General features: G+C 36.2%; 1 protein-coding gene across 3 annotated transcripts in view; it reads left to right on the forward strand.

Moving 5' to 3' along the window:
• The window catches only part of ASXL1 (ASXL transcriptional regulator 1), a 74,693-nt gene that overhangs the window by 21,933 nt on the left and 27,288 nt on the right, over positions 1-25,472 (forward strand). The window lies entirely within an intron of this gene.

The raw sequence follows: 25,472 nt of genomic DNA on the forward strand, positions 1-25,472 counted from the left end.
AAGAGCTTGTGGAGAAGAATGATTGACACTTACTGTTTCAAGTGAACGAGATTATTAGGAGTAAAGAATATTTAAGTATATACTTTATTTACTGACTGTGAATTTATTTAAGTCACTTGATTTCTCTGGGTGTCCATATGCTCATTTGGAGGACTAAATTGAGTTCTTAGGTTCCATCATGCTGTACGATTGTTTAATTGTGCATTAAGAGCAGAACTTTGTTCATACACGCAAATGGTTATACTTGATAAAACATTGTAAATGGTGCTAATTAATGAATATGCTCATTTTCTTTCTCTTTTTTAAAATTTATTTAAGGCAATAGGTTAAGTGACTTGCCCAAGGTCACACATTTAGGCAATTACTATGTGTCTGAGGCTGGATTTGAACTCTGGTACTTCTGACTCCAGGGCCAGTGCTCTATCCACTACACCACCTAGCTGCCCCTCATTTTCTTTCTCAAGTGCTATTCTTTTGTGATGTTTGAGCAGCTGGCATAATGGATAGAGTAGAAGATAAGGAGGTAGAAAATCCAGACTTTTCATTCCACCTTAGTCACTTAACTACATATGACCCTGGACAAGTCAGTTAATGTCTTAGCTTATTTATCTGTAAAATATTTGCCTTTACATACTTTAAAGTATTATATTAATGTTAGGTATTATTACTCCATGAAAGATGAAAGTGTGTTTAAGGGCACAGTGCTCAAAAACTTTTGTCATTGACACATAAAAGATAGGAATATAGTAAAAATGATGGCACAATCTTATGCATGTTATATACACACACACACACACACACACACACACACACACACACACACACAAACACTATCGTTATTAGGCTGGGCTCCATTCATCAGTCCTTATACTTTGATATTTCATTACATTCACATGTCTTATGTTTAACTTTTTCTTATTTTTATGAATTAATAACATGGACATTTCCATATTTAAGAACAACAGAAAAGGATTGTATAGCATATACCATTATGAATCTGTTGCATGCCACTTGCTTTTTAAAAGTATAAGATGTTATATGACATATTTCATTCTGCCCTGCTTCTTTATTTCCCCTTCTGCTCTCTTCTGTTCATTTTAAAACTCATTTTCTTTTTTTTAGCATTATTCTTACTATTCCCATACTTCTCCCTAAATATTTACTCCCTCCTTGCATGAAGCTTTCTTCTGTAAGAGTCAAACAAAACAAATCCACACATTGGCTCTCAGAAAATATATATGTCTCATTTTGGATTTCTATTCCATTACCTCTGCAAAAAACTGAAAAGTTATTAGCCCTCCAGAATCTTGTTTGATTACTACATTACTATTCATAATTTAATTTTTTTACAGTTTTACATATGGTAATCATGTCATAAAAATCGTTCTTCTGGTTCTGCTCACCAGTTCGTATAAATCTCTTTCGGAATCCCTCAGGTTCTAGTCCTAATCTCACCTTCTTTAAAAAAAAAAAAATAATATAAAAAAAAAAATATATATATATACACACATATATATATACACACACATATATATATATATATATATATATATATATATGAGTAATTATGGCAAAGCCACTTCATTTATCAGTTTCAGTTATGAAATTGAGATGAACTCTTACTTGCCTTAAAGGACTTTTTTTTTAGATTTTTGCAAGGCAAATGGGGTTAAGTGGCTTGCCCAAGGCCACACAGCCTAGGTAATTATTAAGTGTCTGAGACCGGATTTGAACCCAGGTAGTACTCCTGACTCCAGAGCCGGTGCTTTATCCACTGTGCCACCTAGCCGCCCCCTTTAAAGGACTTTTAAGAGGATATTTTTCATCATTTTTTTTAATGGTTCAGAAATCTTCCATGATATTCTTATACTATAATTTGTTCAGTCATTTTCCTATAGTTGAACTCCCACTTTGTTTCTGGTTCTTTGTTACTCAAAATTGCTTCTACAAATTTTTTTGTACATATGGGTCTTTTATCTCTCTTTTGGTAACTTTTAGTGGTTTCTCTAGGTCAAAGAATACATATATTTATGTGATTTCTTGGGTATTGCTTTCCCATACTTTAAAATATGTAAAGGCAAATATTATGTTCCTGGATACTGACTAAAATATTATTCTCATTTTACAGATAAATAAGCTAAGACATTAACTGACTTGTCCAGGGTCATATGTAGTTAAGTGACTAAGGTGGAATGCAAAGTCTGGATTTTCTACCTCCTTATCTTCTACTCTATCCATTTGGACCATTTTCCTTACCACCCCACATATATCATGTATGCATGTCCTTTCACATTCCCTTCAACAACTGTCATCTTTGCTAATATAATGGTTAATAACTGAGATGGAACCTTAGAGTTGTTTTAATTTGCATTTTACTTAATTTCTAGTGTTACTAGGTTGTTAATAACTTGGATTTCTTCATTTGAAGATTGCCTATTCAGAGCTTTTGACCATTTATCTATTGAGTAATGGCTCTTGTTCTTTCATAGTTCACTGAATCAATAAACATTTCAGGTCTTATTTTGTTTCAAACTCGGTAATAAGTACTAGAGTTAAAGAGAAAGGTGAAAGATAGTCCCCGTTCTTAAGTATGGAGGAGTCTAATGATAGAGTTGTATCAATTACCTACATATCTTGAATATCAGATTGTTTTTATCAGGGAAATTTGCTGCAAAAAAAATTTTCCCAATCCTATCCCTTCTAAATTCTAATTGCTTTTAGTTTGGTACAAACCTTTCAATTGTGCGTAATCAGTTTTGTTATTTTATCCTAATGATTATTAAGACATTTTATCATCATTACATTCATTTAGATGTTATAGTAGGGTGAGATACTGATCTAACCCTAATTTGTGCCAACTTGCTTTCCCAATAATACTTTTCTGCCCTTCGGTTTTCAGTAGACCAAGTCTGTGGTATGTTGGTTGAAGAACAAATACTACTATTTCTTAAGTGTTTATTGTGCGTAGAGCATGGAGTGCTAAGAATATTAATAATTTAAGTAATAGTTCTTCCCCCTTATGGAGGTTAGTCTTCAATTTGGGGGGGCTTAGGCAGGGAATAAGACATCAGCAAAAGTAGCTGTAATACGCAATAATAAATAAATTAGGGAGATACAAATGATCTTTTTGAAGTTAGAGAAGAAGTTTATGTCATTGTTAGGGGTAAGGATCAGGGAAAGCAAGGTTGTAAACTTAACAAGGTGTCATAATGGTTGCAGTAATAACTTATTTTTTAATGTCTTTTTGTAACTTCTAAAGTGTCTTCATATCCATTATCTTATTTAATCTTAATACTTGGTGTTCTTTTTTTCAGGTAGACTTAGTAGTGTTTATCTCAATTTTATGATTGAAACTGCTAAATGAAATGACTTTGCCAGTCACACATATGTGTTAAGTGGTGGGGTTCAGTCTGGAATCCTGATCTTTTAAAAATTCTTAATGCCTACTGCTTTAGTACTTTACCTTCTTATGTTACATAATTCATGGTCTTATTTTGACATTTATTGACCAGTGGTTGGTATGACAATGTATAAGAGAGAACTGGAGGCAGCTGACTGACTTGGAGTCAGTGAGACCTAAGTTCAAATATAACTTCAAATACTTGAGCAAATCACTTAATCTTTGCTTGCCTCCATTTCCTCAACTGTAAAATAGAATAATAGCGTCTACCTCTCAGGGGTTTTTGTCAGTATTAAATCAAATAAAATTTGTAAAAGCATTTAATACAATTTAAATTTTCTTGGTTATTTTGGTGACTGATTAAAATCCATCATGAGGCATCTCAGTAGCTTTATCTGTAATCTGTCACATAATTCTGATTATGAATATATGAAAAAATTATGGATTTGACTTTTATATATGTGATCTACTCCCCATGAATCAAAAGAATTGAGGAAATCAGGATATACAGTGGTTAATTGTGGGAATTGAGTGAACCACAATGACTCCATCTTGTGACACAGTTTTGAAAGTAGCCTAGTTCCCTTTCTCTTTAATTATGGGAATAGCAAGAAAATCTTAATGCATTATTTGAAACTATTCCTAGACCAGCTTTTATCTGCTGCTTAGAGTCTCAACCAAAGACCTAGATTATGATGAACAGAAATCAAGTCAGATCCAAAGACTGATGCAAGGAGGTTTTTAAAATTGTACATTGCAAGCAGCCTATACATCTCATCAATCAGTTCCATGTTCCTTTAATTATTTACAGACATTTGGGGAGAGTGGGATATCTCTTTTTCTGAATTCAGGGAATTGTACTTGTTTGCTTTCCCCCTCCCAACTTGGTTAATTGTTTTCTTTTAATTAATTTGTCTTACTTGATTGATTGTTTTTAATATATAAAAAGCCAGCTCCTCTGCACCCTATATTCAGGGGCCAGACCTAAACTGAGGAGGTCTGCTCCTGCTTTGTTGGGCAGTTGCTGTACATTACTTAATAAATCGATATGCTCAGAAGACTGAACCTTTGTTTCTTCAGTCATTTTATCTTTCACCAGCCATGATACTATATAAATAACATTACATCAAATGTTTGTAAAGTTCTATCTTGTAACTATAATTGAGATTAGTTCTCTGATGCTGAGCGAGATAAGCAGAACCAAAATATTATACACCCTAACAGCAACATGGAGGTGAAGATCAACCTCAATGGAATTGTTCATTCCATCAGTGCAACAATAAGGCACAATTTTGGGGTATCTGTGATGGAGAATAACATCTGTGTCCAGAGAAAGAATTGGAGTTTGAACAAAGACCAAGGAATAGTACCTTTAAGGGAAAAAACCCTGATATCTTTTATGTAACCTTGCTGTCTTTTTTTTTTTTTTTTTTTTTTTTTAGGATTTTGCAAGGCAAATGGGGTTAAGTGGCTTGCCCAAGGCCACACAGCTAGGTAATTATTAAGTGTCTGATACTGGATTTGAACCCCAAGTACTCCTGACTCCAGGGCCAGTGCTTTATCCACTATGCCACCTAGCTGCCCCTTGCTATCTTTTATACTTTAGTTTTCTTCCTTAAGGATATTATTTCTCTCTCATGACATTCAACTTAGATCAATGTGTATACCATGGAAACAATGTAAAGCCTAACAGACTGCCTTCTGTGGGGGTGGGGTGGGGGGAGGGAAGCAAGAGTAGGTGGGAAGAATGTAAAACTCAAAATAAATAAAATCTTTCTTTTAAAAAAATGATTAGTAGTTGTCATCTGTTAAAAGATATGTCTTCATTCAGATTTTAATGGTACATTAAAACCACACTGGTCTCCCCAAACACATGCCATGATTTAATTCTGTTATTGATGGGAGATGGATATGACAGAACACAATTAATTTTGATTTAGTTGACCATGCCATTCATTGTGCTGTAACTTTCTTTGTAATCTGAGCAACCAAGCCAGATTAATTCTCATCAAAGTCCAAACTAACGATGTCAGATGTTTTCCAAAATTTGTCTGTAGTATATAGAAAACTAAAATTAACCTGTATTATAGCAAGATTAGATATGCTTTTACAAATATAGCCTATCTTGGTGGCTAGGTGGTGCAGTGGATAGAGCACTGGCCCTGGAGTCAGGAGTACCTGAGTTCAAATCCGGTCTCAGACACTTAATAATTACCTAGCTGTGTGGCCTTGGGCAAGCCACTTAACCCCATTTGCCTTGCAAAAATCCTAAAAAAAAACCAAAAAAAAACCCCCCTAAATATAGCCTATCTTTATTTGTTTTTAGATGTGTGCACCTTAGTCTGAAATATTTGTTGTGTATCATGACTGAAGTCCAATAGTATTTGTCTCAGATTTCTCATCTTTTCATTGTGATATGGTAATGGTAGAGTATTTAAAGTTCTGTGGCATCTTCAGTGTTTCATGTACTGAGGGAAATTGCATACACATGGCTTCCTTCCCTATTTGCTGTGTTATCAAGTTCAGAATTTTCTTTTTAGTACCTATATGGCCACTTATTTCCAATTGGAAGTGTCTAATTATGATAGGGTCTGTAGACACTTAAGATCCTTGACAAACACTTGACATAAATGCAAGTGATATTGTTAAAGTTTAGTAAGCTTCATAGGATTCATTCTGAATAATGGGAGGTGAAGTTCTTCAGGTGTCGGTATGCTGGATTTCCATGAATCTTTACTACCTAACTTTAATTATCCTTCACAACCATAGATTTCTGAGCCTTAGCATCTATCATTTGTTTAGAGCAACTTATTACCTCATCTTTATTCTGTGACATGGGTTTCTTTCATTATTTCTATTGTTTGTACCAGCAGTATGAATGTGGATTTTTTTTTTAACCTGTATGCATAAACTTTTTAAATCAGTTTTGCTTCCATAAAGCTATCTTGGTGATATTAGCTAACTTTACCCAGTGTTAGTTGGAAGGCAAGAAAGTATTATAGATGATTCACGTTGGTATTTATAAGTTGGTATTCCTGTAAGTTGTAATGATTAGTATGCCGTGTTGTAAAGAGAATCAAATTAGGAGTGGACACTCTTGGGCTGTAGTACACATGATCTGCTACTTGCCAATTGTGTGATTGGAGCAAATATTTGTTATTCTCTAAAACCCACTATGTTACTAATAAACAAGGAGGTGTACAGGAAGATCTCTTAAGTTCTCATTTAGTTCTAAAATTCTATCTTCATCTTGGTGACTTTATAGGTAAGTATTCTCAAGGAATTTGATATTGAACTATAGCAACTTTATCATTGGTTGGCTATGTCACTAATAAAAGTGTAATGTTTATTAGTTGATGTTTCGTCCAAAATTCATTATCAAAGCCTAGACAGCTTAGTATGATCATCCTTCAAATCTTCTTAAAAAATGATCAAATTAATAATGCTACTGGTTCATTATATTATATAGTTTATCTGTCTGTCTACCTATATACACCTATCTACCTAAAGTGGAGACATACATTACCTTCAAGATTTTTTCAATAAATTTGACTCCACTACTTTATAGCACAGAATAAAAAACGGAATGCTAGAATTAGAAGGGATCCTAGAATACAGAATGTTGGAGTCAGAAGGTACATTAGAAATGATTTGGTCTAACATTCTTATATTTATAGGTAAGGAAACTGGGGTCCAGAAAGGAGAAATCTAGTATGTGGAAGAGATGAGATAAGCCACCAAATTTTGTGACTTCTGTTTCTGAGTTCTTTGGCTCTACCTTTCTTAATAATTTCCCCAGTACTTAAGGTTACAATTGAAATATGCCTCCCTTAACACTTCAATTTGCAAATAAATGTGAGAAATAAAAGTAAAAATAGAGGAAATAATTTGTGGTTGCCACAATCATAATATATTTGCCGTGCATTTCTATGCCTATTCATGGTGCATTTCTAAGCCGATTTTATTGCCATAAAATTCTAAAATGGAAGAAGAGAAGAACTAGAGTTAAAGCTTAGAATGACTACTAGTAAGATTGGAATCTATATCATATAAAAGTCACTATCAGTTAAGGAAGAAATATAGTATAAATGGTTGAATTCTGCTTTTGGTATAGATAGGCTTTGGGATAACTGACAACTTGAATTCATCTTGCTGAGCAGCTCAATTTATTCATGTATAAAGTGATGATATTTTTGTATTATCTTACAGGGAAGGTTGTGGGGGGTGGGAGGGTGGGAAGTACTGGACAAAGGACATAGGATATAAACTTTTAGGTAAGTAATTAAAGTTATTTTATTATTGAATGTAATAATAGAAGTTATGTGGTGGTTGGTTTTCTTTTTCCAAAGACCACTAAAGTCTTACAGTTAGCTAATCTCTTTTATACTAATTACATGCTAATGTGCATGCTCTCTTTTTTCTGTCCTCTTTCCTCTACCTTCTCCTCCCTTGTCATCTTAAAAAAAAAGCAAAAAAAAAATCCCTTAAATCCCAAAACACCTTATTTAGAGTAACTTGTCATAAATCCGCTGAAACTAGGGAAAAAATCTCACTCCAGCCTTCTGAAACTGTAATTCATTTCTTTTAGTTGCGAAAGCAAGAAAAAGTAAACCATTAGTAACTATTTTAAAATGTAAGATTTTTTTAGTTACTAACCAATGTTTTCCTCTACTGAGAGAATTGAACATCAAGATTGCTTCTTCAGAATGGGGATTTTCTATTTGGGTGTAAAGTGGGAATATTGTACTTTATTCCTACATTTGACACAGTGTATCTTTTTATATATAGTCTTAAGCAGTCTTAATTTTTGATATGTAGGAAGAAGACTTTTTTTTTTACTAATTATTTTATTTTCTATGCTATGACATCACAAAATTACCCATCTTTCATTTCTGTAATTTTTTTAATATGACAAATAGACAAATCAACTGCATAGAAATAATTTATTTTTCTTAGTTAGCAAAAAGTAATTCTATCTCCCAGTTTTCCCTGCCCCTCTTCACTAGGAGGGAATAAAAATATAATGTAATATAATATAATATAATATAAATGCTGTTGAGCAAAATAAGCTCAACCATTGATACTCAAAAACATTTCTTGGTCCATTTTGAGTCCAGTATCCCTCTATCAGGAGATGGATTGTGTGTTTTATCATCAGTTTTCTGGAATAATGATTGGTTATTTATTGCATTGATTCAAGTTCTTGAATATTTCTTGGTTGTATTTACAGTGTTGTATATTGTTGAAATTTTTCTCCTATATCAGATCATATAAGTTTTCCCAAGTTTCTTTGAAAACTATGCCTTTTGTGATTGTATCACCTACACTCCTATTTCCCTCCCCTGTCCTCTTTCCTTCCATCTCTTTCCTACTCTTTTATCCTACTATAGATTTCTATACCCACTTGGTCATATATATTATTTCCTCTCTGAGCCACTTCTGATAAGAGTGAAGGCTCACTCAGTCCCCCCCCCACACCTTTCCCCCCCTTTCACTCCATTGCAAAAGCTTTTTCTTGACTCTTTTATATGTAATAACATAGCCCATTCCATATTTCCTTTCCCTTTTTGCTACTACATTCTCATTTTTTGCTCATTTAAATACATCTTTATATTTTCCTTTCATATTCAGCTCCCTCCTGATGCCTTGTTTTTATGTGCTCCTTAAGGTTTATATGAGTTATCATTATCATCTTCCCTAGCAGGAAGCAGGAATACAAATCCTTCATAATTTGCTTTTCCCATCTACCCTCTCTGTACTTCACCTGAGTCCTGTACTTGAAAATTAAACTTTCTGTTTTGCTCTGGGCATTTCAATGGGAAATTTTGAAAGTTCTCCTATTTCATTGGAGGTCCATCATTTTCCCCTGAAAGAGGATGTTAATTTTTTCTGGGTAATTGATTCTTGCCTTTAATCCAAGCCCCTTTGCCTCCTGGAATGTCATATTCCAAGCCCTATGAGCCCTTAAATGTAGAAGTTGCTAAATCCTGTGTAATCCTGACTGTAGCTTTTCAATATTTGATTTGTTTCTTTCTGTCTACTTGTAATATTTTCCCCTTTACTTGGGAGTTCTGGAATTTGGCTATAACATTTCTGCAAGTTTTTATTTTGGTATCTCTTTCAGGAGGTAATCAATGGATTCCTTCAATTTCTATTATACCTTCTGCTTCTAGGACATAGGGGAAATTTTTCTGGAGAATTTCTTTAAAAATGAAATTGAGGCTCTTTTTTCTGGTCATGAGTTTCAAGTAGTCCAATAATTTTTAAATTTTCTCTCCTGATTCTGTTTTCTAGATCAGTTGATTTTCCAGTGAGATATTTCACATTTTCTTTTAATTTTTTTCATTCTTTTGGTTTTGCTTTATTGTTTCTTGATTTCTCAGTCATTAGCTTCCCTTAGTTCTATTCTATATCTGAAGGAGTTATTTTCTTCAGAGAACTTTTATATCTCCTTTTCCATCTGGTCAGTTCTGCCTTTTTTAATGTATTCTATTCATTGACCTTTTGGACTGCTTTTTCCATTTGACCTAAACTGGCTTTTTAAGATGTTATTTTCTTCAGTATTTTTTTTTATCTCCTTTACCAAGCTGCTGACTTGTTTTTCATAATTTTCCCACATTGCTCTCATTTCTCTTTCCAATTTTTCCTCAACCTCCCTTACTTCATTTTCAAAATCTTTTTTTTTTTTTTTTTGAGTTCTTCCATGGGCTGAGACCCATTCATATTTTTCTTGGAGGCTTTGGATACAGACATTTTGACTTTGTTATCTTCTGTGTATTTTGATACTCCATGGGATCAAAGTAATTAAGTATGGTTGGATTTATTTTTCTTCTGTTGTTTGCTCATTTCCCCAGCCTATGACTTGATTTTAACTCTTTGTTAAGGTGGGGTTCTGTTTCCAGGGTGGAGGAGCACTTTCCCAAGCTTCTGTGGATTTTTGCAGCTGTTTTCAGTAACCTCAATTCCTTTAAGGTCTTATGAGAGGTTCTTTGGCCTTTGCTCTGAACTGTAGATGACCACAAGCTCTCTCCTCTTCTATCCTGGAACTTCGAGGAGGGACCCTGCTCTGCTATGGCTATAAATCTCCCCTTTCTGAAGCTGAAATCTGAGTAAATCTGAGGCAAAACAACAGAATCCTGCCTCAGAGCCCTTTCCTGTGAATCTTCCAAGTTTGTCTTGGGCCACAAAATTTTTCACTCTGTATTTCTGTGGGTTCCACCACTCTGAAATTTGGTTATAGACATTATTTAAAGGCATTAGGAGTGGTCTGAGAGAACTGCCAGAATTTCTTGCTTTCTTTCAGTTCTGCCCCCCCCCCCCCCCGTATAATTCTTAAAGTGCTTTGCTCATAACAACTTTATGGGGGTGCAGGGTAATGTGAAGTTTATAAAATGTAGCAGTTTAGTAGGAAGAATTCTGAATTTAGAAAGGATCTGACCTTATGCTTTGTTCATCTGTTAGGAGATAATAGTACTACCTACCATTGATACTGAAATAATTCTTCATCAGAAACTGATACCATTATTTCAATGGAATAGATTTTGAGGAAGAAGCATTAATATCTGCTTTGCTACCTAAGGATTATGGATTTTTCCAAATTTTATTTGTAACTGAAACCTTCATATGTTGTTTCCTTTATTGGAATGTGAGTTCCTTGACAGTAGGTACTATCTTATTAAGATAGTACAATGTTTTTTACACATACTTAATACTTGATTATTTTATTTTAGAGGATCCTAATTTTTATTTTTTTGGCTAGGCAGTGGGGTTAAGTGACTTGCCCATGGTCACCCAGCTGGGTAATTATTAAGTGTCTGGATTAAGGCTGGATTTCAACTCAGGTTCTCCTGACTCCTGGACTAGTTCTGTATCCACTGTGCCACCTAGCTGCCCCGATTGCTTTATTTTTTATTTTTTTATTTTTATTTTTTTTAGGTTTTTGCAAGGCAGTGGTGTTAAGTGGCTTACCCAAGGCCACGCAGCCTTGTAATTATTAAGTGTCTGAGGCCAGATTTGAACTCAGGTACTCCTGACTCCAGGGCCAGTGCTCTACCGCACCACCTAGCTGCCCCGTGATTGTTTTATTTTGATACATTTTTATTATCTTTTATTTTACGTCACATTTCCTACTGCAGCTCACTTCTTTTTCTAAGGGAGCTTTTAAAGATTTATTTATTTATTTTGAATTTTACAATTTTCCCCCTAATCTTCTCTCCCCCTATCCCCCACAGAAAATAATCTGTTATTCTTTACATTGTTTCCATGATTGAATGTGATGAGAGAGAAATCGTATCCTTAAGGGAAAAAAATAAATTATAAGAGATAGCAAAATTGCATAATATTTTTTAAAATTAAAGATAATAGTCTTTGTTCTTTGTTTAAACTCCATGATTCTTTCTCAGGATACAGGTGATATTTTCTCTCACAGATACCCCCAAATTGTGCCTGATTGTTGCACTAATGGAATGAGCAAGTCCATTAAGGTTGATCATTACCCCCATGTTGCTGTTAGGGTGTACAGTGTTCTTTCTGGTTCTGGTCATCTTCACTCAGCATCAGCTTATGCATTTCTTCCAGGATCCCATGAATTCCCATCCTTCCTGGTTTCTAATAGAACAATAGTGTTCCACCACATACATATACCACAGTTTGTTCAACCATTCCCCAATTGATGGACATTCACTCAATTTCCAATTCTTTGCCACCACAAACAGGGCTGCTATAAATATTTTTGTACAAGTGATGTTTATACACTTTTTCATGATCTCTGAGGGAGCTTTTAACAATAAGAAAGAAAAAAGGGTCAGCAAGGTAGCATGGTGGAAAGAGCACTGTCCTTGGAGTCAGGAGGACCTGAGCTCAAATGTGGCCTCAGACACTTAATTACTTAGCTGTGTGACCTTGGACAAGTCATTTAACCCTATTGCCTTGCAAGAACAAAAAACAAGTAAGAAAAAAGAGCAGTTTAACAAAATTATTTATTTTTCAACACTTTGAAAAAAAATTTAATGAATGCTCCACATCTATGGCCCCCCACCTCTGCAAAGAAGAGGAGTAAGGAATCTTTCTGTATTTCCTCTTTGAAGCCAAGCTTAGTCATTGTAATTTTGTAGCATTTAGTTCTAATTATTTTGTTGTTGTTTCCACCTACAGTGTTGTAGTCATTGTGTATGTTTCTGGATCTTTTTACATCACTTTGTATTAGTTCTTGTGTCTTTCCATGCTTTTCTATAATCATTATTTTTTTTTTTTTTTAGGTTTTTGCAAGGCAAACAGGGTTAAGTGGCTTGCCCAAGGCCATGCAGCTAGGTGATTATTAAGTGTCTGAGACCAGATTTGAACCCAGGTACTCCTGACTCCAGGGCCAGTGCTTTATTCACTACACCACCTAGCCGCCCCTATAATCATTATTTTTAAAATAATTCTTTTGATTTCTTGTTTTTACATTACCTAATTTCTTTGTATCTTTCTCCTTCCTTCTCCTATAATAATTGTTTTGAAGGGGGAAAGAGATTGTTGTTCCTAAATGCAGTGGTCCCTCAGGGATCCCATACTAGTAAGGAAGCATTCCAATCTGGAAAATTTATCTTTAGATACTTATAAACTTTCTGCTTCAAGGCTCATCATATTGATGCTAGACTGATTAACTTTATCCCTACTGTAGCTCAGAACCCCCAGACTAATTTCATGCCATAGTCTTTCCAGTACCAGGGACTACAACTGTGTGTTAACCATGAAGTTTTTTTTTTTCATTTTAAAGATTTTATTTATTTTGAGTTACAATTTTTCCCCTAATCTTACTTCCCTCCCCCCCAAAGGCAATTTGCCAGTCTTTATATTGTTTCCATGGTATACATTGATCCAAATTGAATGTCTTGAGAGAGAAATCATATCCTTAAGGAAGAAACACAAAGTATATAAGAGATAGCAAGATTGAATAAGAAGATATCAGTTTTTTTCCTTAAATTACAGGTAATAGTCCTTGGTCATTGTTCAAACTCTACAATTCTTCCCCTGGATACAGTTGGTATTCTACTAGGTAGCCCCAAGTTGTCCCTGATTGTTGCAAAGATGGAATGAGCAAGTCCATCAAGGTTGATCATGTTGCTGTTAGGGTGTACAGTATTTTTCTGGTTCTGTTCATCTCATTCATCATCAGTTCATGCAAATCCCTCCAGGCTTCCCTGAATTCCCATCCTTCCTGGTTTCTGATAGAACAATAGTGTTCCATGACATATACCACAGTTTGTTAAACCATTCCCCAATTGAAGGACATTTACTTGATTTCCAATTTGTTGCCACCACAGACAGGGCTGCTATGAATATTTTTGTACAAGTGATGTGTTTTACCCTTTTCCATCATCTCTTCAGGGTATAGACCCAGTAGCTGGATCAAAGGGTATGCACATTTTTGTTGCCCTTTGGGCTTAGTTCCAAACTGATCTCCATAAAGTTTGGATGAGTTCACACCTCCACCAACAATACATTAGTGTCCCAGATTTCCCACATCCCTTCCAACATTGTTGGCCTTTCTGGTCATGTTGGCCAATCTGAGAGCTGTGAGGTGGTACTTCAGAGATGCTTTGATTTGCATTTCTCTAATAAGTAATGATTTAGGGCAGTTTTTCATATGACTATGGATAGCTTTGATTTCCTCATCTGTAAATTGCCTTTGCATATCCTTTGACCATTTGTCAATTGGGGAATGGCTTGTGTTTTTTTTTTTAAATTGACTGTTCTCTGTATATTTTAGAAATGAGTCCTTTGTCAGAAATATAGCAGAATACTATAATTGTTTCCTGCTATTGCACCTAGTCTATTCTGCTGGTTCATCACTCCATTTCTTAGCCAATACTAGACAGTTTTGATGACTGATGCTTTATAACATAATTTTAGACACTTTTTTTCATTGAATTCCCTAGAAATTCTTGACTTTTTATTTCTCCATATGAATTTACTTAAAACTTTTTCTAACTCATTAAAGTAATTTTTTGGAATTTTGATTGATAGGACACTAAACAGGTGGTTTAATTTTGGTAGAATTGTCATTTTTATTATATTGGTTTGACTTATCCATGAACAGTTGATGTTTGCCCCATTATTTAAATCTGATTTTATTTGTGTGAGAAGTGTTTTATAAGTGTTTTCAAAGTTTCTGAGTCTGATTTGACAAATAGACTCCCGGGTATTTTATATTGTCTGAGGTTACTTTGAATGGGATTTCTCTTTCTAGCTCTTCTGCTGTATCTTGCTAGTCATATATATATAGAAAAGTTGAGGATTTATGAGGGTTTATTTTATATCCTGCGACTTTGCTAAAGTTGGTAATTGTTTCCAGTAGTTTTTTAGATGATCTTTTGGGATTCATAAAGATTTAAATATATATATATATATATATATATATATATATATATATATATATATATATATTTTTGTATTTTGAACAACATGCAAGGGTACTTTTCACCAATCATTTTTGGGCAAAGTTTTGAGTTTTACATTTTTCTCCCTTTCTTCCCCTCCTTCCCCTCCTTCCTCTGATAGAAAGCATTCTAACGTAGGCTCTACATGTGTAATTATTCTAAACATATTTATTATTCATGTTGTGAAAGAAGAATAAAATTCAAAGGGAAGACAAAACTTAGAATAAACATCATAATATATGATAACATAAAGATTTTTTTTTTTTTGCGAGGCAAATGGGGTTAACTGGTTTGCTCAAGGCCACACAGCTAGGTAATTATTAAGTGTCTGAGACTATATTTGAACCCAGGTACTCCTGACTCCAGGGCCGGTGCTTTATCCACTGCACCACCTAGCTGCCCCAACATAAAAATTCTCTTGAGGAAAAAAGCAAGTAAAATTGATCAGTAATATGACAACATATGCAGTATTCCATATTCATGAACTCCTTACCTCTAGGTAGGGGTCTTCTCAGGCAATTTTCTTTGAGCCTAAAATAATACTAAAAAGAATAATGGTCAGACACTTGATCTTAAGTTAGGTTGAAAGTTGCTACCTCTGTGTTCTTTTTTATTGCATTGCATTGTCTGTAGGGATGAGTATAGTAAGTTTCTGTAATTTTTAATATTCATGATCATTATGTGATTTAAGACAGGTTGCCAAGGGTTTCCTATAGGAGTTAGTGTGGGGACTGTGTTTGCAGAAATTTGACATTTTAGTTAATATCAACTATTGTGAAGAATTGGGTTTGACTTCTCTTCCTGAATGCCTGTATTTGGAAGACAGAGATTTTGTGATATCTTTTCCCTAAAAAAATTGTCTCCTGCTGATTTAAATCTTAGAGGCATTAACAAATAGGGATTGTGATCTAAAGTTAGAGATTTTGGGGGTAGTGAAATGTCATCATTTTATGTTCAGAATTCTGAAAGTGACTTAAAAATGAGGACCAATAAAGTAGCATGTCTTTTTCTTTTATCTATTAGAATCCCACCTCTTATGAGTTAATACACTTTGAAATGTGCACCTGGAATTAAGAAGTGCCAACTAAGTCTGAGTATCATTCTGTCAGGACACTGAGAATTTCTCTCAGTTTTTTGTTAATTGTGTTAAGCTGTTTACAGAAAGGAGTATAGAAAGAGAATTTATTTTAACCCTTTTTGGAAATCTGTTTCAGCTACCTGGGTCTATATTGGTTTAATGTAGTATGAAAATTAAGAGGAAGTTGGTGGAATGATAAGTTAGAGTAGAATTCAAAAACCTCAAAGTTTTGAATATTACTTAATAGAATAGTAAAACCTGATTGCTCTGAAATACAATGTAAGCGTGTCTTTGATTGAATTGGGTAGCATTTCCTGATATTTTTATTCAAGATTAATAAGATGACTTATCAGCTGGAGGAATAGTGGTTCTGTTTGAATTTTGAAAATAATATTATCTCCATAATGAGGTTTAACTGTATTCAAGTTCCTAATAAAGTGGTAACAGAATATTAAAGTCTTTTTCATGTGAATGAAATAGGGAAGTGAGAGGAGTGGAAAATAATATTTTAGGTTTACTAAACATGTAAATTCATAGATTCTTGGGCCTTGAGTCAAGGAGGCTTCTTGAGTTCAAGTCTAGTGTCAGATACTAGCTTTATTACCCTGTGCAAGTCACTTTAACTCTGTTTGCTTCAGTTTCCTCATCTATAAAATAAGCTGGGGAAGGAAATGACAAACCATGCCAGCATCTTTGCCAATAAAACCGTAGATGGGGTCATGACTGAAAACAACTAAGCAACAATAAAGATGTTATTGTGCTAAGTCCTGGAGATAGAAACACAAAAGGTAGGTCAGAGAATATGAACAGGCAGTTTTCAGACAAAGAAAGCAAAATATCTACAGTCATATGAAAAAATGCTGTAAGGGCAGTTAGGTGTCACAGTAGATAGAGCATCAGTCTTGGAGTCAGGAAGACCTGAGTTAAAATTCAACCTCAGACATTTAATAATTACTTGTGTAACCTCATTGCCTTGCAAAAAACAAGAGAAAGAAAAAGAAAGAAAATTGCAAATTAAAACCACTTTGAAGTACCATTTCATACCTATCAGATTGGCTAATATGATGAAAATAGAAGTTGATAAATATTGGAGGGGATGTGGGAAAATTGAAACACATGTTCTCTCTCTCTTTTTTTTTTTTTAACATTTTATTTGTTTCCCAATTATATACAATAGTCAATTATACCCATTATTTTTTTCAAGGCTCTGAATTCTACAATTTCACCCCCCCCCTCCTCCCTTCCCCACCCCTCCAAGGCTGTCTGACAGTCTCTACATTGTTTCCATGCCATACATTGATGTAAATTGAATAAGTATAAACATAACCCCCCCAAAAAAATAAGGATGAGAAACCTCAAGAATAGAGAGAGAGAAAAAAAAATTGTACTTCAGTCTGTGTTCAGATTCCAATGGCTCTTTCTCTGGGCTGAGTTCCTTTCTTTATCATAAGTCCACCAGAGAAGTTGCTTCTGTATTTTCTCCACAGTTGTTATCACTAGCTATACCTCCACTCTATTCCCCCCCACTCTCATTTATTCTGTTCTTTCTCTCCTTTCATCCTGGCCCTGTCCAAAAGTGTATTGCATCTGAGTATCTTCTCCCTTGATCTTTCCTCTCTTCTATCACCTATTACCCCCTTCCCTCCCCCCCATTTCTCCTCATCCTGTCTCTTTCCTCCCATCCTTCTGCAGGGCAAGACAGATTTCCTCACCCTGTTAGTGTGTATGCCATTTCCTCCCTGAGCCATTTCCGATGAGAATGAAGGCTCACTCATTCACCCTTGCCTTCCCCCCTCCCCTCTATTTAAAAAGCTTTTTTTTTTTGACTTATGTGAAATCTCTCAGCTTCTTCATCTCCTTTTCCTTCCTTCTAGTACTTTCCCCCCATCGCCCACTGATTCCAACCCTTTACCATATCATACCATTATATTCCACTCCTTCCTATGTCCTATCTATATGTGCCCCTTCTAACTGCTCTTATAAATGAGAAAGTTCATATGAGTTATCAATATCTTCTTCCCGTGCAGGAATACAAACAGTTCAACATCATCAAGTTCCTCAAAGTTAGTCCCTCTCTTCCATTCCCTCTATGGTTCACCAGAATCCTGTACTTGGAGATCAAACTTTCTGTTCAGCTCTGGTCATCTCGTTAGGAAAGTTTGAAAGTCCCCTGTTTCACTGAAAATCCATCTTTTGCCCTAAAAGAGGATGTTCAATTTTGCTGGTTAATTGATTCTCGGTTGTAAACCAAGATCTTTTGCCTTCTGGAATGTCATATTTTTTATTCTCATTTTGTACAAATGGTTTTTTTTTACATTAATAAAATATACTTGTTTACAAGTAAGCAAAATACCCCTCCCCCCTTGAATATAGATAGACTTGCTTGGGTGAAAAAGTAAAGGGGAGAGAAAAAAATTAAAATTAAAAAAATAATAGTAATAATTGTAGGTATGGCCAGGTGGCGCAATGGACGAGGCATCAGCCCTGGAGCCACGAGCACTCGTAAACCCAACAATCACCCAGCCATGTGACGTGCAAGCCACCTGATCCCCACTGCCCTGCAAAAACCAAGGAGAATTAAAAAAAAAGACCCAAAATAAAATACAATAGTAATAAAAGTAGGGGTGGCTGGGTGGCAGACAGAGCATTGGCCCTTGAGCCAGGAGCACCTGGGTCTGAATCTGGCCCCAGACACCCAAAGATCACCCTGCTATGTGGCCCCAGGCAGGCCACCCAGCCCCACTTGCTCTGCACCCTCCCCCAAATAATAATAACAAAAAATGTGCTTCAGTCTTTGTTCCAACACCATCAACTCTGTCGTGAGTGGATCACATTCTTTATGATAAGTCCATCACAAAAGTTACTTCCATATTTTTCCACCGTTGCCATTGCTGATCACAACTCCCTCCTTTCTTATTTCTCCACTACCATGTACTCTATTTTCTCTCTCCTTTCACTCTGACTCTGCTGTAGGGTTGCTGAGTGGCGCAGCAGACAGATCCCTGGTCCTGGGGCCAAGAAGCCCTGAGCCCTCAAACCACCCCTTAGGCCCAGAATCCACCTGGCCCTGTGGTCCTGGGCAGGCCTTCCAATCTCAGCCCCTTGCAAGAAGTAAAAAAGAAAATGTGTTATATCTGACCACTGTCCCCCCATGGTCCATCCTCTCCTCCTTTATCACATCCCCACCCCTTCCTCCTGCTCCCCGCTCCTTCTTACTCCAGATGTCTATACCCCATTGAGTATATATGCTGTTTCCTCTCCTAGCCATCTCTGATGAGAGCAAAGGTGCCCTCATTCCCCCTTGCCTCCCCCCTTCCATATCATTGCAATAGCTCATTGTAATAAAAAAAATCTTATTATGTGAAATATCTTGGCCTATTCCCCCTCTCCTTTTTCTTTCTCCCATTCCATTTCCCTTTTTTTCTATTGACTCCATTTTACACCATATTTTATCTTCAAATTCAGCTTTCTCCTGTGCTTCAACTATAAAAGCTCCCTCTACCTGCTCTATTAACTGAGAAGGTTCATATGAATATTAGCAGTATCATTTTTCTATACATGCAGTTCATCCTCATTAAGTCACTCATATTTCCCCCCTCTCCTCCAATCTCCATGCTTCACCTGAGTCCTGTATCTGAAGATCAAACCTTCTGTTCAGCTCTGGCCATTCCAAAAGGAACCTTTGAAATCCCCCTGGTTCATTGAAAGTCCATCTTTTTCCCTGGAAGAGGACATTCAGCCTTGCTGGGTAGCTCATTCTTGGCTGCATTCTAAGCTCTTTTGCCTTCCAGTATATTGTATTCCAAGCCCTACCAGCTTCCAATGTAGTTGCTGCTAAGTCCTGTGTGATCCTGACTGCAGCTCCACGATATCTGAACTGTGTCCTTCTGGCTGCTTGTAATATTTTCTCTTTGACTTGGGAGTTCTGGAACTTGGCTATAATATGCCTAGGGGTTGGTTTTTTGGGATCTCTTTCTCGGGGGGATCGGTGGATTCTCTCCATTTCTATTTTGCCTTCTGCTTCTAGAATATCAGGGCAATTTTCCTGTAGTAATTCTTTGAAAATGATGTCAAGGCTCTTTTCCTGATCATTACTTTCAGGTATTCAATAATTTTTAAATTATGTTTCCTAAGTCTGTTTTCCATATCAGTTGTTTTTTCAATGAGATATTTCACATTTTCTTCTAATTTTTCATTTTTTTTTTTTTTTGGTTTTGAAGTATTGATTCCTAATTTCTGGTGAATTCATCAATCTCCCTGAATTCTATTCTTTGTCTGAAGGATTTGTTCTCCTCAGAGAGTTTTCTTATCTCTTTCTCCATCTGGCCAATTTTGCTTTTTAAGGCATTCTTCTCCTCAATAACTTTTTGAACTGTTTTATCCATTTGATCTAAGCTGTTTTTTAGCATGCTATTTTCTTCAGCATTTTTTTGGATTTCCTTGACTAAGCTGCTGACTTCATTTTCATGATTTTCCTGCATCTCTCTCCTTTCTTTTCCCAGTTTTTCTTCCAACTCCCTCATTTGATTTTCAAAGTCTTTTTTGAGCTCTATCATAGCCTGAGCCCAATTTCTGTTTTTCTTGGAGTCTTTAGATGCAGGAGCTTGTGCTTCCTCATCTTCAGACTTGAGTATTTTGATCCTTCTTGGGCTCATTTGCAAAATATTTCTCAATGGTCTTCCTCTTGTTTCTTTGCTTGTTCGTTTTCCCAGCCTAAGCCTGTTTTTTGGGGTGCTTCCTGAGCTTTTGGTACACTCCCACAAGGGTCTCAGTGTGTGAGGCTCTGTCCTCCCTCCTGGTCTGTGAATGACCATAAACGCCCCCCCTCGGCCAAGGGGCCGAGGTGGGGGGGGCCCTGTTGTTCTATGGGGGGCCTAGAGTGGGATCAGGATCTGAATGTGGTCAGAACCCCAGAGTCCTGTTCCAGGGGCAGAGGACAGAGCTCAGCACTCTCTCTTCACTCAGCTCAATGGGCTCCTGCCCTGGGGGCTCCTGCTTACCAGCTCTGCCTGCTTCTGTTTCTGGCTCTGGGCTGCAGAAAGACCAAGCTGCTTGCTGTGTGCCCTGAGGTCTGGGCTCCATGTGCTCGCTCTGGCAGAGGTCCCCGCTGTTCCCCCACTTTGTGCTGGTGCTCCTCGGGGTCCAGCTCAGCTCGGCTCCCAGCCTGGGGCTGCCTCCGGGAGGCTGAAGTTCTTATGCTCTGGCAGGCCACCCCTCCGGCCCCTGGGAGCAGAACCTTTCTGCTCTTTTCCAGGTTACCTTGAGTAGGAGAACTGCCTCACCGGGTCCCTTTGTGGGTTCTGTCTCTCGAAAGTTTAGTTAGAGTCCTTAGTTTATGAGTTTTTATCAGATTGCTCCTAATACTAGATCCCTTCATGTAGCCATCTTGGCTCTGCCCCCTTGGAATTTGGCTATAATATTTCTGGAAGTTTTTCTTTTGGGATCCCTTTCAGGGGGTGACCGGTGAATTCTCTCAATTTCTATTTTACCCTAAGCTTCTAGGATCTCAGGAAAATTTTGCTGTATAATTTCTTGAAAAATGAAGTTTAGGGTTTTCCTGGTCATGGCTTTCAGATAGTTCAATAATTTTCAAATTATTTCTTCTGGATCTGTTTTCAAGGTCAGTTGTTTTTCCAATGAGATATTTCACATTTTCTTCTAATTTTTGGCTTTTTTGGGAGAGTTTTATTTCTTTCTGATTTCTTGCAAAGTCATCAGCTTCCTTTAGTTTCATTTTGCATCTGAAGGAGTTACTTTCTTCAGAGCTTTTTTATCTCCTTTTCCAGCTGGCTAATTCTGCTATTTAAGGCATTCTTCTCATTTGCCTTTTGTTTTGCTTTTTCCATTAAGCCTAAACTGGTTTTTAACATACTGTTTTCTTCAGTATTTTTTGTATCTCTTTCACCAAGCTTTTGATCTGGTTTTCATGATTTTTCCGCATTGCTCTCATTTCTCCTCCCAATTTTTCCTCCACCTCCCTTAATTGCTTTTTAAAGTCTTTTTTGAGCTTATCCACAGCCTGTGCCCATTTTCTATTTCTCTTGGAGGTTTTGGATACAGAAGCTTTGATTTTGTCATCATCATCATAGGATGTGTTTTGACCTTCCATAGTACTGAAGTAATTGTCTATGGTCAGATCCTTCTTTTTCCGTTGTTTACTCATTTCCTCAGCCCAAGGCTAATTTACAGCACTTCCAAGGATTTGGGGTTGTTTCTTTTGGGGGGGGGGAACCCCACTGGGACCTTTATTCCTCCAAGGTCTTATGCTTTCTAGCTTGTGCTTTGATATGTAGATGACCACAGTACAGCCCTCTGCCCTGGGGCTATAAGGTGGGATTCCGCTATCTTAGTATGGAAGCCCAAACTGCAACCTGGGTCTGAGTGTAGGCAAACAGCAGAGTCCTGCCCCAGGAAGATCAGAGAGATTTCTGTAGACTTTCCTTACCATCTCAGGGGGGTGCAGGCTGCTTTCTCCCGATTCTCACTGCAGGTTCTGTGGTCGGTGCTCCTCACTCCACGCTCACCTAGGTGCAGCAGAGTCTCTCCTCTCCCCTTCAAGCTGTTGCTGGTGATCTCTGGACTGCGCTGGACTGGGCTTTGCTGAGCTGGGCTGGGCTGCCCAGTGGCTTTTTTTCCCACCCCAGGTCCTGGTGAAGCACATCTTTCCTGTGGAGGTTCTAAGTTATCTTGGACTGGGAAAATGTATCACTCAGTCTTTCTGTGGGTTCTGCCCCTCTAAATTTTGGCTAGAGCCCTCATTTGTTTGTTTTTTTGGGGGTTTGGGGGTCAGAGTTGTCAGGCAGGGAATGCTGCCTTCATGCTGCCATGTTGACTTTGCCCCCCCCCCCTTTTTTAAAGGAGGCAGTCAGGATTAAATGACTTGCCCAGTACCCTTAGCTAGTAAGTGTCAAGTGTCAGAGGTTGCATTTGAACTCAGGTCCTCTTGACTCCAGGGCAGGTGTTGTAGTGGCTGCATCACCTAGCTATGCCTTTGGTGGATATGTGAACTGATCGAACCATTGTGGAGAGCAGTTTTGGAACTATGTTGACCCTTTGTTGACCCCTTGATTCCATTATTTGGTCTTTTTTCCAAAGACATTTAAAAAAAACAGAAAAGGACCTATTTGTACAAAAATATTTATAGCAGCTCTTTTTTTTTTGTGGTGACGAAGAATTGGAAATCAAAGGGATACCCATTGGGGATTTACTAAACAAACTGGTATATATGTGATATTATATTATTATGCTGTAAGAAGTAACAGCCAGATAATTTCAGAAAAACCTGGAAACCATTGCAAAGTGAAGTAAGCAAAACCAGAAGAATGTTGTATACAGTAATAGCAATATTGTTTGATAAAGAATTGTAAATGAATTAGCTGTTCTCTGCAATAGGATAATCTAAGACAGTCTCAGACAATCTCAAAGGATTAATGATGAAGCAAACTATCGCCTCCAGAGAAAGAACTGATTGTACATGAATACAATACAGATCGAAGCATACTATTTTTCCTCTTCATAAAATGGAGACAATGTTCTCACTCCAAAGGCTTGGAGGATAAAATGAGATGATCAAAAAGAACTTTGTGACTATAAAATGTTGAATATAATCCTGTAAGTCATTCATTGTGTGCTTGATGTGGTATACTTGATGGACAGTTCTTATCAGGTTTGGGTAGTAGACTCATTTAGGGTTGAGGTTTTGACTACCCTACCCTGCTGAGTATTTAGAAAACCCGATTAAAGTGTAATTAGACTATGTAACAAATTAATTAAAAATATAGTTGTAGATAATGTTAAAATGTGGTTTTCTAAGCAAAGGTTCTTATTTTTTATGTATTTTTGGACACTTCATTTTGAGTATTCTTTGTTAACTTCATAAGGTTTGCTAGCATTTCCAGTATTTTGAGTAATAAACCTATGTCTCTCCTAATAGGTTTTCCTACTAGCTATTCTATTAATGAAGTATGAATATTAAAATGGCAGATCTGTAAGAATTTCGCAATATTAAAGTTTAGTTAAGCTATGACTGACAAGAATTCTAAGGACAACTTTGTCAGGAGTAAAGAATATATGGATGGTTATGATTTTCTCTGCTAAGAAGAATGATCTTGCATTTGACTTTTTGCTCATTTAAAGAAAAGTTATTAATAATCATAAAGACTGAAACCAAAAAATTTGTCTACTCAAAACAAGTTAAACCAGATGGCCCAAAATAGAATATGGAATTATATACTTTTTGTACTTCATCAAATTGGAAATTTCTTTGTTTCTAAGAAGATAGAACCTAGAATATTCCATAGTGTTTAACTGAATGTTTAACGATAATTTTATTTATGTGTACATATATTTTGGTACCTGCTTTCTTCACTCAAGTCACTTCATTCAGGGTTTTCCTGATTCTTTTGAATTACTTAAATTGTTCTTCATAATCAGAATAATTTTTGGATTGGAAAAGATGGAGAAAAAAGATAAAGGGATTTGAATGCTCAGGAAGGTGGTAAGACCTAATTACTTCAGGCGACTGCCATAGATGAATTATCAGCTTACTGAAAAAGATGACAATTTTAATTGCTTAGCTACTGTCAGTAAACTTTGAAAGAATATGGAAAACAATGGAAGGGCCATAGTAGTGGAGGAGGACAATATTCTAATTTTCTTTTTTTAAAAATTTATTGGTAGATTTTGTTGGTTTTGTATATAAATATTTTATTTGTTTTTGTAACTGCATACGATGGTATTTTTTAAAATTTATTTTTATTAAAGATATTATTTGAGTTTTACAATTTTCCCCCATCTTGCTTCCCTCCCCCCACCCCCACCCCCCACAGAAAGCACTCTGTCAGTCTTTACTTTGTTTCCATGTTGTACCTTGATCCAAATTGGGTATGATGAGAGAGAAATCATATCCTTAAAGAGAAGTCTAAGAGGTAACAAGATCAGACAATAAGATACCATGGTAGTTTTAACCAGTTTTTTTTTTGCAAAGTTTTGCTTATTTACAATTTGTAATCAAGACTTTATACTTGTAGCTATGCTAAACATAGATTTATGTTGAATGTGTTGTGAGAGAATAATCAAATCCAAAAAGAAAGAAAACAGATAACAAAATGACATAATATATAAGGCAACTTTTAAAAATTGAAGATAATAAGCTTCAGTTTTCATTTAAACTTCATGGTTCCTTCTGTATACAGATGGTATCTTCCATCACAAGTCCTTTAAAACTGTCTTTGATTATTGTTCTGCTGAAACGAACAAGTCTATCATAGTTGATCATCACTTCATGTTGTTGTTAGTGTGTATAGTATTCTTCTGATTCTTTTCACTTTCATTTCACTCAGCATCAATCATGCATGTCTTTCCAGGTTTTTCTGAAATCCTGTCCCTCATGATTTCTTACAGAATAATAGTTTTCCGTCACTTACATATATTACAGTTGTTTAGCCATTTCCCTATTGATGGACATACCCTCAATTTCCAATTCTTGCTAGTACAAAAAGAGCTGCTATGAATATTTTTGTACATGTGCAATTTTTGCCCCTTTTTATGATCTCTACTGGATACAGACTCA

Source organism: Macrotis lagotis, chromosome 1 (genome assembly GCF_037893015.1).
Source record: "Macrotis lagotis isolate mMagLag1 chromosome 1, bilby.v1.9.chrom.fasta, whole genome shotgun sequence".
NCBI lineage: Eukaryota > Metazoa > Chordata > Mammalia > Peramelemorphia > Peramelidae > Macrotis > Macrotis lagotis.